The following is a 12,642-nucleotide window of genomic DNA, read 5'->3' as shown; positions in this document are numbered from 1 at the left end:
AGAATTGGAAAAAAGGTCTGAGAACAGAAAGAGTTTACCTCTTAGAAGAGTTACTTGATAAACTTGGATCCACACTACTCTTGGTTAGAGCACTATCTGCAGAGTTATCTGCACCTTGGCTTATGTTTCCTTAGCAGCCAGAGCCCCATTCCCCCCAGTTCTTGTGCTACCTCCTGCAGCAAAATGGCACCAAATGACACCTGGCTATACCCAAACTCCAATTTCTGCCATGAGGATGAGGCAGAAATGCCAAAGGCATTGTGCTTATGTAGGACAAGGCATCTTTCTTTGGATTGCCTTGTATTTTTGCTGGGGTGTGAAACAGAAAGCTGTCCATGCCTGTTCTGCTTCCTGCTGTTAGGAGGCTGCTCAATAATTCAGCTATCTCTCCCCAAAGGAAGCTCTGCTGGCCTGCTGCTTGCTCAAGCCAGTTTCTGCTGCTCAGCAATGAAGTCTGAAGTGTCACACACTTCCAGAGGCCCCTTTGGCACCAGCTCTTTTGTATTCCAGTGGCCAGCAGCAGCTCCTTAACTCTTTGACAGCCAAAGCTCATTATAATTTTTATATAATTAAACAGTGCTGCTCATTCTCCTCAGTAGATTATCACAGCAAATTGATGGTTATTTGAAGGAACTGCCAAAATAGGAGACAAAACACTGGCAACAGATAAAACAAAAGGATGCACACAAAGCTCTTTAATTAAACTCCATGAAGGGATATGAATTCTAGCAGAGATTTTAGTTACCCTGCTGAGTCTCCTTCTGATTAGCTACAATGCATCTGCTGGCTTTCCTAGTATCCATCTGTACTGTTAAAGAGAAATTTATTCTGGCTAGGGAAGATGACCTCAAAGATGTCAGTTGTGGGTAGTCTAATAGTTTATTTATGTTGACAAAGTGGTTCTGAGCTCTCTTTGATGCGCTGAATTGAAGAACCATCCTTTTTACATATAATGATGTGCTTAATATATGCACACACACACACAATGGTGAAAGGCTAACACGACACACACACACAAAACGGTGAAAGGCTAACACAAAAGCCAAAAGAGGTTGGAAAATTGTGAGGAAAAGGATGTTTCTCCAAATTGCTAAAACTTCTTACCACTACAATTACTTTTTCTTATGGCATGCATCATCTGTTTCTCCCTCATCCTGCCCCACCTCCTTCCCTCCAGCATCCAGGTGCAGAAACTGCAGTGAAGGCTAATGGATGGGACAAGGAAAAAAAGTTATAGGATATAGTCATAGGATATATACTGTAAGGCATATTAATAACAAGTTAGGCAGTTACTTTGAAGTCTGACTTTCTTTCAAAAAATTTAAAAAAAGGAAAAAGAGAGAAAGAGTAAGAATTGAAAACAGATCTGTCATGGAGCATTTGTAAGAGGCAGTGCCACAAAACCCTTTGGGGCTTTCCACTTAGGTCATAAGGGATCTGGTTCAAATCGCATTGGTCCTTAATCCACAGGTAATTGACAGCACAGCTCTCAGTGGCCCCGTGTGGAACACTGCTGCAGTGCTCATTACTACTGCAGACCTTTATCAGAATATTTTTAGTCACATGCACCCTTTTGGCTCTACAGAGCCTATTGAGACAAAAGACAATTTGCACGTTTATCATAATTAATTACCTGCTGGCATTATAAAAGCCATTACCATCCAGTGTCCACTTCAGAGGAAAGTGATGGAACAAGGCCAGACTCTGCACACACAGAACCTTGAAACACTCCTGGGAAAGGGTTGTTCCCTCTGCTAAACATGGTACAGGGTTTTTTCCCTCAGAGCCCCAGGAACTTGGGTGGATGAAAGACCTCTTCTTCATCCCTTACGGAGCTCTGAAAATATCCCAATTCTGCCTAATTTATACAACCCAGTCCTCAGGGCCCTTCTCAGTTGCCAATACCCTACTGTGAGGGCTCCATTAAATCTTTTCTTTATTTGTCCATAGAGGCCACTGAAGAATGTCACAAGGTATTTCCCTTTCCAAAGTGGGTTCAGCTAAACATGAACGAGGCCCTAACATTATTCTGGATAAGGGTGTGTACTCATATTTTTGCCAGATGACTGACAGGCTGCAGGGAGTATGTATTCCCAAGCTTGACTTCTGACCACCTTATGTGCAAGTAGGTGCAGATTTGTCACAGTCATGACTTGGCAGTATTTTATGTTCATTCTTTGTAATGTCACAAGCAAATGAACACAAAGTTCAAAACAATGAGGAGGAAAGTATCACACCAATTCTCCTTGCATAAGCTCAACCTCTGCTGCCACAATGAGCAAGCTGATGTCTAAGGCCAGATTTTACTTCTCAAATTATAATTAAATAGTAATTAAAACATTCTGGCACAACTCTGGCAGTGAGATGTCATGCTAGTGTTGAATAGTAGGTTTACTGGTAACTCAGACAACTGTACACCTTACAAAAACTCTCTTTAGCTTAATCATCCCCAAGGATATCTGTCCTGAACTATGTCCAGAAACAGCTGAACAAGAGACTCTGGCCAATTTCAAGTACCATTAAAAATGACCAGTACTTTCCTATCAATAAAACACAACTCAAGAGGATCTACTTTTTTTAATTTTTTTTTTTTAAATAATCACATGCAATTCTTATTACAAAAACTGAAGTTGGTTTTCCATTTGACTCAGTCTGGGTAGAAAATACATTCTTCAGCTCTAAAGCCAGTAGCACTCTGCTGACTCAAAACTTAGCAATTCTGTTCAGCTGTTCTGCACAAACAATAACTCTACCTCACCTCCAAATGCCCCAAGTACTTTCAAGGTATACTTGTAAGGATTTGTTCCTTTACAGCTTCTGTCTCCAACTTCTTATCCTCTAAGTTACTAATTCTTGGCACCTCTTGCTTCATTAGAAGAAATCCAATATAGAAGTCCAATGTCTGAAGAAGGGATTTTGGCACTATTACTGTAAATATCTGGAAGCCAGTGTGATGACTGGTTACTTGTATTTATTTAAGTGTTCCTGTGTAGCATCCAAAGTCTGTTGACACCCAGCAGCACTTCATTCTGCAAGATGCTTTAAAAGCAAGCAAAAAGTAAGTTTCTGTTGTTGGCAGCTAATTCTTTTAAACTTGGAAAATTATAAGCTAAGTAGTACATCTCTGGGTCACAGAAACCTTTTATAACAGCATAATCTAGAAGCCTAATTTTCTCACTTCAAGCAGTTTGAGGAAGATGAATCTGCTTCTCTATTTCCAGTGCTATGAAACCATGATAAAGAAACAAGCCAATAGAAGTACATAGCCCAAAAATATGCTTGCAATCTGGAACATCTGAGGTACTTGATAAAAGCATTTGAGGACTTATGCATAATGTAAGCAATACACTTCCCAATATAACATTAAAAACAAAGTTATATTGCTGAAAGATATAATGCTGCAGATGATGCCCATGACCAGTGGCCCTGGCCTTCCTGCTGGACAAATCTCTTATTGCTGTTGAGTATTACAAAATCCCTGAGCTGTGAAGGACAGCGACTGTCCCTGGGACTTCACATTATATGGGATATTATTAACAAATACGTTACATTTTGCAAATTCTGAAAAGTGGGATTGCAGTGTTTTAGCCCAAGAGGATTTTCCAGAAGGAGGTTTCAGTATTTCGCTGCAGTGGGGTTTGAAGAAAGGGTCAACCCTGTTGTTCTGTTAGGTTACATATCTTTCCAAGAGTGAAAAGAAGGGCAAAACTAGTTCAGAAATCATATGATGTGGTTAGTTTCTTCCAGCTATAGCATATCAGTCCTGTGTACTTTAGCAAGGTGAAAGACTGTCTGTAAAAAAGCACTTTTGGGAGGCTTGTTCAGTAAATTGTTTTTCCATGTCTTTCTGAAGAAGAGTTCGTGGTACTTTGCAAAGCTGGCATGGAACTCCCTAGGTACTCTGATACATTCAGTATGTACAGCTACAAGAGGTATGGAAAATTTTTTCTATAGGAATATGAGTACCTGAGGCAACAACAATCCTCTAGTTTGGAAACTAAGCAGGTACTTTTGTCTGGGTTTACTCCTAGGGGAAAGTACTGTGATCATCATAAGGCTGTGAGTTACATCAATTTTAAAAGATACTACTTTGAATTAACAGAAAAGTGACTAGGAAAATTCTTCCTCCTGGAAATATAGTTCCCAGCTGATTATTTATGTATTGATATTCATTCTTTCCAAGTAAACAAAGAAATCAACTCTTCTTATTAGCCAAGTGAACCAACGTTACTGGAATGAAAATCATTCTCTTACATCAATTGTTTTTCCCCTTCCTCCAAGCCCTTAAGAAAAGGCCAGAAAACCCACCTTAGGAAAAAAAAAATCTGTCTGCAGTGATCTTATAAATTAAAGAAACAGGAGTGATAAAATTATATATTTCACTCAAAACAGAAAAAAGAATTCTATACTCCAATGCGTATCTGCAAAGAAGAATCATGAAAATATGCCCTTACTGGTGGGCTAAAAAATATGAGATCAGCAGAGGTATCTGAAAATACAGACAAATTAGGATTTAAAAATCCTAACTCTGCATATAGTTCTGGTGCTCCTGCTTTACCCCAGGGTTGCAGTCAAGGTAAGAATCCTTTGGTCAGATAAATTATATTTCCAAATAAGGGAGAAGCAGGTCCTCAAAACCACTTTTATGCAACGGAATTAAAAGAGGTCACTCAGTCCTGTCATCAGGATTGTCTCATTCTGACAAGGATCCCCCACCACAACTACTTTCTATAGAGTCTCAGGCTGAGTGCAGACACTGACATGTCACTAGAAGTCATCCAACTGTGTTTTACACAGATACCAAACAACCATCAAAACAATGCAGTCTGTTTGTAAGTGATTTTTCATTGTCTGCAATATAAAAGTCAATAACAGTCCCAGTTATTGGCAAAGTGCCATTTCTAGTAGACACAATTGAAGAGGGAATTCCCACTGCAAAAGATGCAGGACAACAGAGAGAAGTATTTCTTGTCCTAAGGCTAAGGGCAGGGGGGCGAGTGGTGGAGACTGTCCTTCCAAAATCATAGGTGGTTATATGGCATTTTAAGATGCCAAACTTCTTAGCATGGTTTTGCTCCAGTTCTAGGGCAGCTAATTATGAAGGACACTACACAGCAGAAGCCATCTATGTAATTCAAGGACAGCACAAAGCTGTACCACAAAGTACGTGGTCAGAGCAACAGGCAGCAATGTAAAATACAACAGGAAGATTTTTCATTTTCTATTTGGAACATAAGTAACTTAGAAGTCTGCCAAAATTCTGTAACCATTGATCTTCTGTGGGGAACCTAAGCCTAATGCAGAACACCACCAGCAGCAGCCAAAGCAAAGATCACCAGCTCACCAGCACTGCTGTGCCTTTTTGTAATATCTGATCAGCCTGCTGGCTGCTAGATAAGCCCTTATGCCTATGACAACTCCCGCTTTTAAAATGGAAATAAAAATCATCTTTGTGGCACTCAAAAATCCATACACTCCTCCATGGCTTACCTTCAGCCTCACCCTAGGCCCAGACTCCTGCAGAGCTGTACAGTCCTGTGGAAAGCCTCCACAGCCCAGCTTCACCCCAGCCTAGCCTCAGCCATGTGCTGTCCCCCAGCCTGCACCTCCACAGGACACCAGTAACACCAGTCAGCCCCAGCACACGCAGAGAGCCTCGGGCACAAGGGCATAACTGCATTTCTGTAAAAGATAGGAGGCTTATGGCAGCCTCAGCTTTTTAGGCTGGCTGTGGAGGGAAAAATGATACCTTATCTGGCACCAAGCCTACTGGTAGAAAGCAGCTTGACATATTTTGATCCAGCAGAATGAGTAAGTTTACACAAGCTCAGTGCTTTGTGTTTTTACTGCACCACCAAAACACAGTTAGAGAGTACACAAGTCTTACCATTACTGACTCCTTATCTTGGAAATCTTCTATGTGTATTTCATCCAAGTCCTTTAAGCACCCACTCAGTGTGTGTGCAATCCTGACCTCCCAGGACCGGTGATATTTGCACACCACAGAAACAATGGAGCCATTTGTCTTGCAAGCAGGCCTGGGCAGGGGAGACAGCTCTCTCCCAAAGCTGGCCCCAAACAGGGCATTTGTTTCAAACGACTGAATTTCAGAGCCTTTAGAAAAAGGCTCGGTGCTGCTGCTTAAACCTTATTTTTCTCTTTCTGAACTTACACAGCCCTTTTCAAGCCACTGGCTACAGAATGAACAGGGGAAAGACAAAAGTATATAAGAGTACATATGCAAGCAGAGCACATATTCTTTAGTTAATGCAAGCAAATTCAGGGGAAATACTTGCAAAAAATAAGTATTGTTAGAAATAGCAGGATGCCCATAGTACCCCATTAAGAATATTGATCATAAGCTGCTATTTTTTCCTGGTGTTTCACAATGTAAACAACTTATAATTTGCTTTCCACATGCTTTGGGAGCACTGGACAGACTGTCAAGCAAAGGCCATTTCTGTTCTCACATATTTCCATGAAGCTCTCACTACAAGTCATTGTTTCCTACATGCTCGTACAAAACAAATTTGCATTCAATGTCAATCTGGTGCAAGTACAGTGTTCCCTCCTTTACACTAATTAGGTTATTTAAAGATGTTTTCATCAAATGCATGATAAGAACTTCTGGATTGTACCCCTTGAAATGTTCTGTTGAGTTTTTGCTAACATTTGGTAACAAATCTCATGAGAGCCTTTAATGGAAGCTAACATTTTTTTCATGTGTCATACTGCAAATCTTCAAAGCAGAAGTTTATAACAAACTCTTAATGTGACTTTAAAGCTCCCAGTCCTTTTCTAGATATCTGCTTTATGTTTGCTCACATTGCTGACTGCCCAGAGTTTGGCTAGCTCTGACCAGATCTAAGCACAAAGGCAAACTGAAATGACACAGAACCTACTTCTTCCTCCTTTGAACTCCCTTAACAAATAGAAATTTAGCAGCCTGTGCATCAGGAAAGTAAGCAACAAGAGAAAAGAATCCCCAAAACCCTAAACAACCAAAACCACCCACTCTCATGCCAGCTGTTTTTAAAACTGATTTCTATGGTTAACAAAAGAGACAGATTGGGAGTCATGAAAGATGAAACATGTTCTACCCACATCAACAGCACTTCCTGGAGGCCACCAGCAAGTTGAACTTCCATTAAAAAAAAAAAAGGCAAAAAAGAAAATAAAAGGTTATGTTTGGTTTGTACCTCTCTGTATCAAAAAGGAGTTACTAGCCTAAGGGAGAGGACAGGTTGACAGCAGCTTTACATGTCCTCTGTGATGCACTAATCCTGAGCTGATCAGTAAACCCTACAGTTTAGCAACATCCTGCCTGCTCTGTGGGCCATGACCTTGGCTCTGCAATCCCCGAGCACACCTTACCTTACAGCTTCAGAGCTGTGTGGAGGTCTTCAAAGCACAAGTTTATGGCTCTGCTCCACAGTGCTTGCCCAATAGTGATGTGTTTTCAGTCACGTATCGAGTGTCAGTGGTATGCCTCTGCAAATGAGCCATCCCAAAATGAACCCCACCAAAACACTGCTGCAGTCAGATGAGCCCCCCACACTTCCCTTCAGGCAGTCTCGTGGCAGCACTGCTGGTACAAGCAAGAGTTGTCAATAGAAGGATGTAGGACAGATAGGCAGCATCCTTACTTTAAATCTCTTTGGGCCACTGTACTCGCTTCCTGAGGCTGCCACACTGATCCTTCTTTCTGGGAAATTAGTTTCAGCCTATAGAAACTATTGAGACTCAAAATTTGTTTTTGTAAGAGTACCATGTGAGATACAGCCATTCTATTTTGAAACGAAAACATTTAATGTGGCAAGAACTATGAGGAAATGTAACATTTAAAAATAAAAAAAAAGATAAAAAAGTGTGTAAAATAACATAATTACTCTTTTCATGGATATAACTGTTAAACTGCAGTTTAATGTAAAACCATACGGCATACCAGAATAGAGTATTTTATTTAAAAATCTTCCTTTGCTTAGGTCTTTGTATTATTTAAAACTTGTCCCATATTGACAATTACAAGTTATGGAAAGAACTGTCCATGGCATTCCTCTTCCATAAGGCCAAAACTTTTCCTTTCCAACCAACTATGAAGTGTCTAAGAAAAGAGAAGTTTTATGCTTTCTTTGGCCATCACACCAGCTTGTTCTTACTGCCTGAAAGACGAATAGCATGTCTGGATAACTGAACTCTGACAATTAGAAAATCAGACTAGTTAGTGAACTGTCATTTTTTTAAAGCAAGGAGACCTTGTCAATTCTACCTGTCAAGTGAGTTTGGACAGATTGATAAACATTTCAAGAAAACAGAATAAAACCTGTTCTCTCTATGAAGCAGACTTTAGTTTCATTTCTTTGCTCACAAGCACATGATAAGAGAGCACAGCACAACACTGTCCACAGGACCAGACTATTACCAGCACTATTCCAGGTCTTTTGCTGCTGCTGTGAATGGGAATGACTTGAAATTTGGTTTCATGTATTCCCTGGCAGATAAGACAGTATTTATGAGTTGTCTTAGCATTCCTACATTTGAAGCAATATGAAGTATGATTGGCAGCAACCCAATTTCATTATTCTTAGATGAGTCAGTAAGCGTGGAAAAAGAAATTAAATGGGCAGCCAATCAACACACAAAAAAAAATCAGATACTCTGTGGCCAAGAAAGTATTTATATGCTGATGACTCAACTTTTGCAGCCGTGTCTGCAGCAAGACCAGGAAATATACTGTTGAACCCTCTTACGACAACAACTTTGATGTGAAGGGCCAGAATAGCTCATTCTGCCTGCTGTGATTCAGAAAGCCGGAGCTGTAATCCTGGATCTCTGCACAATGCACTCACAAGAGCTTCCGAGCTCATCAAAGGACATCAGAAATACAAGGGTCCTGCAGGACACATGGTAAGTAAATGGCTTTCAAAGACTTTGGAAAGGAACACAGATGACAAAGGGCTCTGGAAGCTCTGCTGCTGTTTTACGTACAATGTGTATATAATATATAGGGCTCATCTACCTCTGCAGTGGTAGGTGACTGCTGCTACACAGTCGCAGAAGAGACAAGGTCCTCTGTCCTTCTATCATGGCAGGAAAACGTGTATTGGAATTTTCTGAACTCAGAACCTACAATTTACCACATCCTTTCATGAGTATTTGTGCTGAGGCTCGAGACAGCCACTTCTTTACAAAGTTTAGGAACTGCCTCTTATGTGCTGATTATAATTTGTTTCTTCTTGCACTGCAGATGTTGTGGAGGACGTGGTGAAAGCAGTGTATAATACTGTCCTGCAGCAGTAATTCTTACAGGAGATATATGCTGGGGCAAGGCTACCAAATCAGCTGTGTGTCTGACTTTAATGACACTATAAATTGGTAGAAACTGAGAATTTATCAGTGGATTTACATTAGTTAACTTCAACAATTTTTAAAATGCAATACTGGCAAATCTGTAGATAGAGACAGTAAATATATTAAATTGGTTGCCAGCTAGGTTTCATTTTCTTGATACCCCCGGTAGTACTTCACAAACCACCTGAAAACTTCAAGTTTAAATCAATATAAAAATTAATCCCACCCCTTCTACAAGATGATGATTGATGCAGGCTCACAGGGCATGCAAAAGCATGCAAACAAGTCTGATCTTAAAACCAGAAGCATAAGTGAATGATGTTTTTCAGTATTATTTTGGTCAGATAAAATAAAAAAGGTTTGGGAACCTGAATATGTTTTTCCAGAAAACAATGCCAAATAAAACCAAATCAAAATAAGGTCTTCCTTCAGAGCAGCACAGGGAGGAGATATGGAAGTACAGGAGGTTCAGATTTGTTCTAAATAATTTCCTTCTCACAGATCCAAAGCTGCTATCTGCTGTTAGGCTCTGTTTTATCCTTCTCCTGGAGAATGCTATTCAGACTGCCCTTTTCACCTACTAAATCCGAGCAGGACAGAAGCAATATAATGCTGCTGCAGCATGCCCAAGCTGCTATCTGTCTTTTCTAAATTTCCTTAATATGACCATAATACTTGGAGATTAAGGTGTCCCTTGAGTGTGAACATCTTTCTCTCTGTCACTGGTTATCCGTACAGCTAACTTGGTAACTGGTCTCTTGTTTCCTCCTGCAGTCTCATACTAACACTCTGCAGGCCATGTCACACACAGCCCTTTGTAATCTCTTGTACGGACTTCTTGTAGTTGGTGATTTCTAGATATTGGCTTTTATAGCTCATAAAGCCACTAGTGGATATCAAATTTAATGTTTTCAGCTGACATCAATGATGTGTTTTATCTCTCGCTCTGAATTACAGCATTTCTGGGATTTGCAAGTTCAAAACTAATACAGCACAGCAGAAGAGGCCTTTTAATCCTGCTTATTAGCAGAAGGGAGTTTCTGACATAACCCAAAGGCTCTGGCAGACAGACACCACACAGCTGAAGAACAGACACTGCAACACAATGGATTCCAAGCACTGATACCTCTGGCAAATGAGCTCCACTGGAGAAGCAGCATTCTTATTTTCAGGAAAGAAGCCACCTTACTCAGACTAATACTTACCCTTCTGAAGACATGTCATCTTCCATTAAAAAAAAAAAAAAAGAGGTGCTGATAGCTTGGTTGAGGCAGCTGGGAGAAAGGGTAAGAGAGAATGCAGGCTCACAGTGGAATGGAGGTACTTAAAACCCGAGCAAAAAGCTGAAGCTTTCAACCACTAAAGAGCGTGCATTATTTACTGCATGCCACTGGACTGAGCAAGTTTCTCAGCTGGCCACAGTTTACCCATCTCCTCTACCAAGCAGCATTACAGGAATGTAATGCACTGACAAGCAGGGTGAGAGGGGACAGAGTTGGAGTGCCCTCCTCCAGGAAACTGCGCGTGCCCAGCTTGCAGCCAGAGGCCAGGTGAGCTGGGCAGCGTTTCTCTGGCTGTGGCACCAGTGTGGTGGAACAGACTGCTCCAACACAGCACAGGAACCCAAGCTGTGAGCAGCTGGGAAAGGTGTCTGTGCAGCAAAGCCTTCCTAGCACCATTAATGTTTTATTTTTCAGATTATACTGTAATGACATCCTAACCACGAGAAATCAAATTTCCCATCATGTCATGATTTCATCACATTAATTTCTCTCAGATCCCCAACTCTTACGATGTGCAAAACAATCATGGCACTTCTTTGGTATGTTTTTGTCATCTCCAAGATTCTCCTGTAATCTGTAACCAACTGACAACTAACATTTATACACCACTCCCCACAAACACCACCCAGGAAGAGAGTAGACACAATATTTTATGCTCACTTAAGCACAACTATCCTGTTTTCACACTCAAAGACAGATGGGGCATTTAAAGCATGCAAGTTGTAGGCACAAATCCGCATCACACCCTGGTCACCAACATGAAAATTCATCCTATTACCTACAACCAGCATTAAGCAAATCATGCAGGGCAGATTGTCCTCTATAAAACATCATGTTAAGACCACTTTTTAAGAAGAATGGCTACATTGCTAAATATTTTCCAACAAAATATTGTTGAAAGGATATTGAAATATTACTCTTTCTCCATTCATGGGACATGACTGGACAGCATTAATGATCCAAATCCATAACCACAACTTCCCAAATGGGGACTCTGGGATATCAGCAGTTGCAGTGACATGATTTTTTTTTATGCGCTGGGCTTCTTTAAAATGAAAATAGACTATTCATAATTCATTTCCCTTCCACTGACTGAAGAACCTTCATTTAAAGAAAAAAAACCATTCACTTGAATGTTAAGAGCATGCATGAATCAAATATGGAACTAAAAGACATTTAATGATATTTGCACAAACACTCCAGCAATGACTCTGATTTTAATTATCTAGTGGATGAACCCTGCCTGTGAACAAGTCCAATGGTATTTTGCAGCCAATTCCTAACTCTGTGGTCCATGTCTCCTAGACCAATCTTGCTTTGCAGCTTTTGCACAAATATTTTTCATTCTGCACCCTAGTTTTACAGCCCCTCAACTTTTTCCTCCACATTTTAGTTTCTAAATGCTCTCTGTTTCTATCTATACAATCAACCACAGTGCACACAAAATATAATGTGGAATACAAAACTGTAAAAATAAAATCTGGGAAAATTGCAAGCAATTTTTCTAGCAAAAAATACATGTTTGAGAAGATATAAATAAAGATTTTAATAAGCCTCACACAAACAGGCACATGCCTACTCATTCCTCCAAATTGTCAGAGCTCTTGCATAAGACTTCTTTTATATTCATTTTAGTCCCTGAAGTTATACACGTCTTAAAGTTAAAAAAGATAGACTTGTTAATAACACACAAATGTTCATAGACATAACATCTTTACAGATATCCTCTGTGAGCAGATCAAGCCACTCTCCATATGTATTTAAATGTAGTGGAAGGCTGAAGTTTTTAAGTTGTCAGATCTGTGCCTGGGTAAGAGGGGCTCTATTTTCACTCTTGGAGCAGGGAGAGATTAGCAGCTTGAAATCACTTTGACAGTTTCAGTTACTCTCCTGCATACTGCAAGGAATTTTAATTCCAACCTGTGAAATTGTAATTGCTTCTCAAGAAGAGCAGGAGGATTCTGGGTAATGGCCACAGCCAAGCTCAGTGTCAGAGTTGCCAGTTGCT

This window comes from Passer montanus, unplaced genomic scaffold (genome assembly GCF_014805655.1).
Source record: "Passer montanus isolate IOZ18808 unplaced genomic scaffold, ASM1480565v1 scaffold26, whole genome shotgun sequence".
Classification (NCBI taxonomy): domain Eukaryota; kingdom Metazoa; phylum Chordata; class Aves; order Passeriformes; family Passeridae; genus Passer; species Passer montanus.
This window is presented reverse-complemented; position numbering follows the sequence as displayed.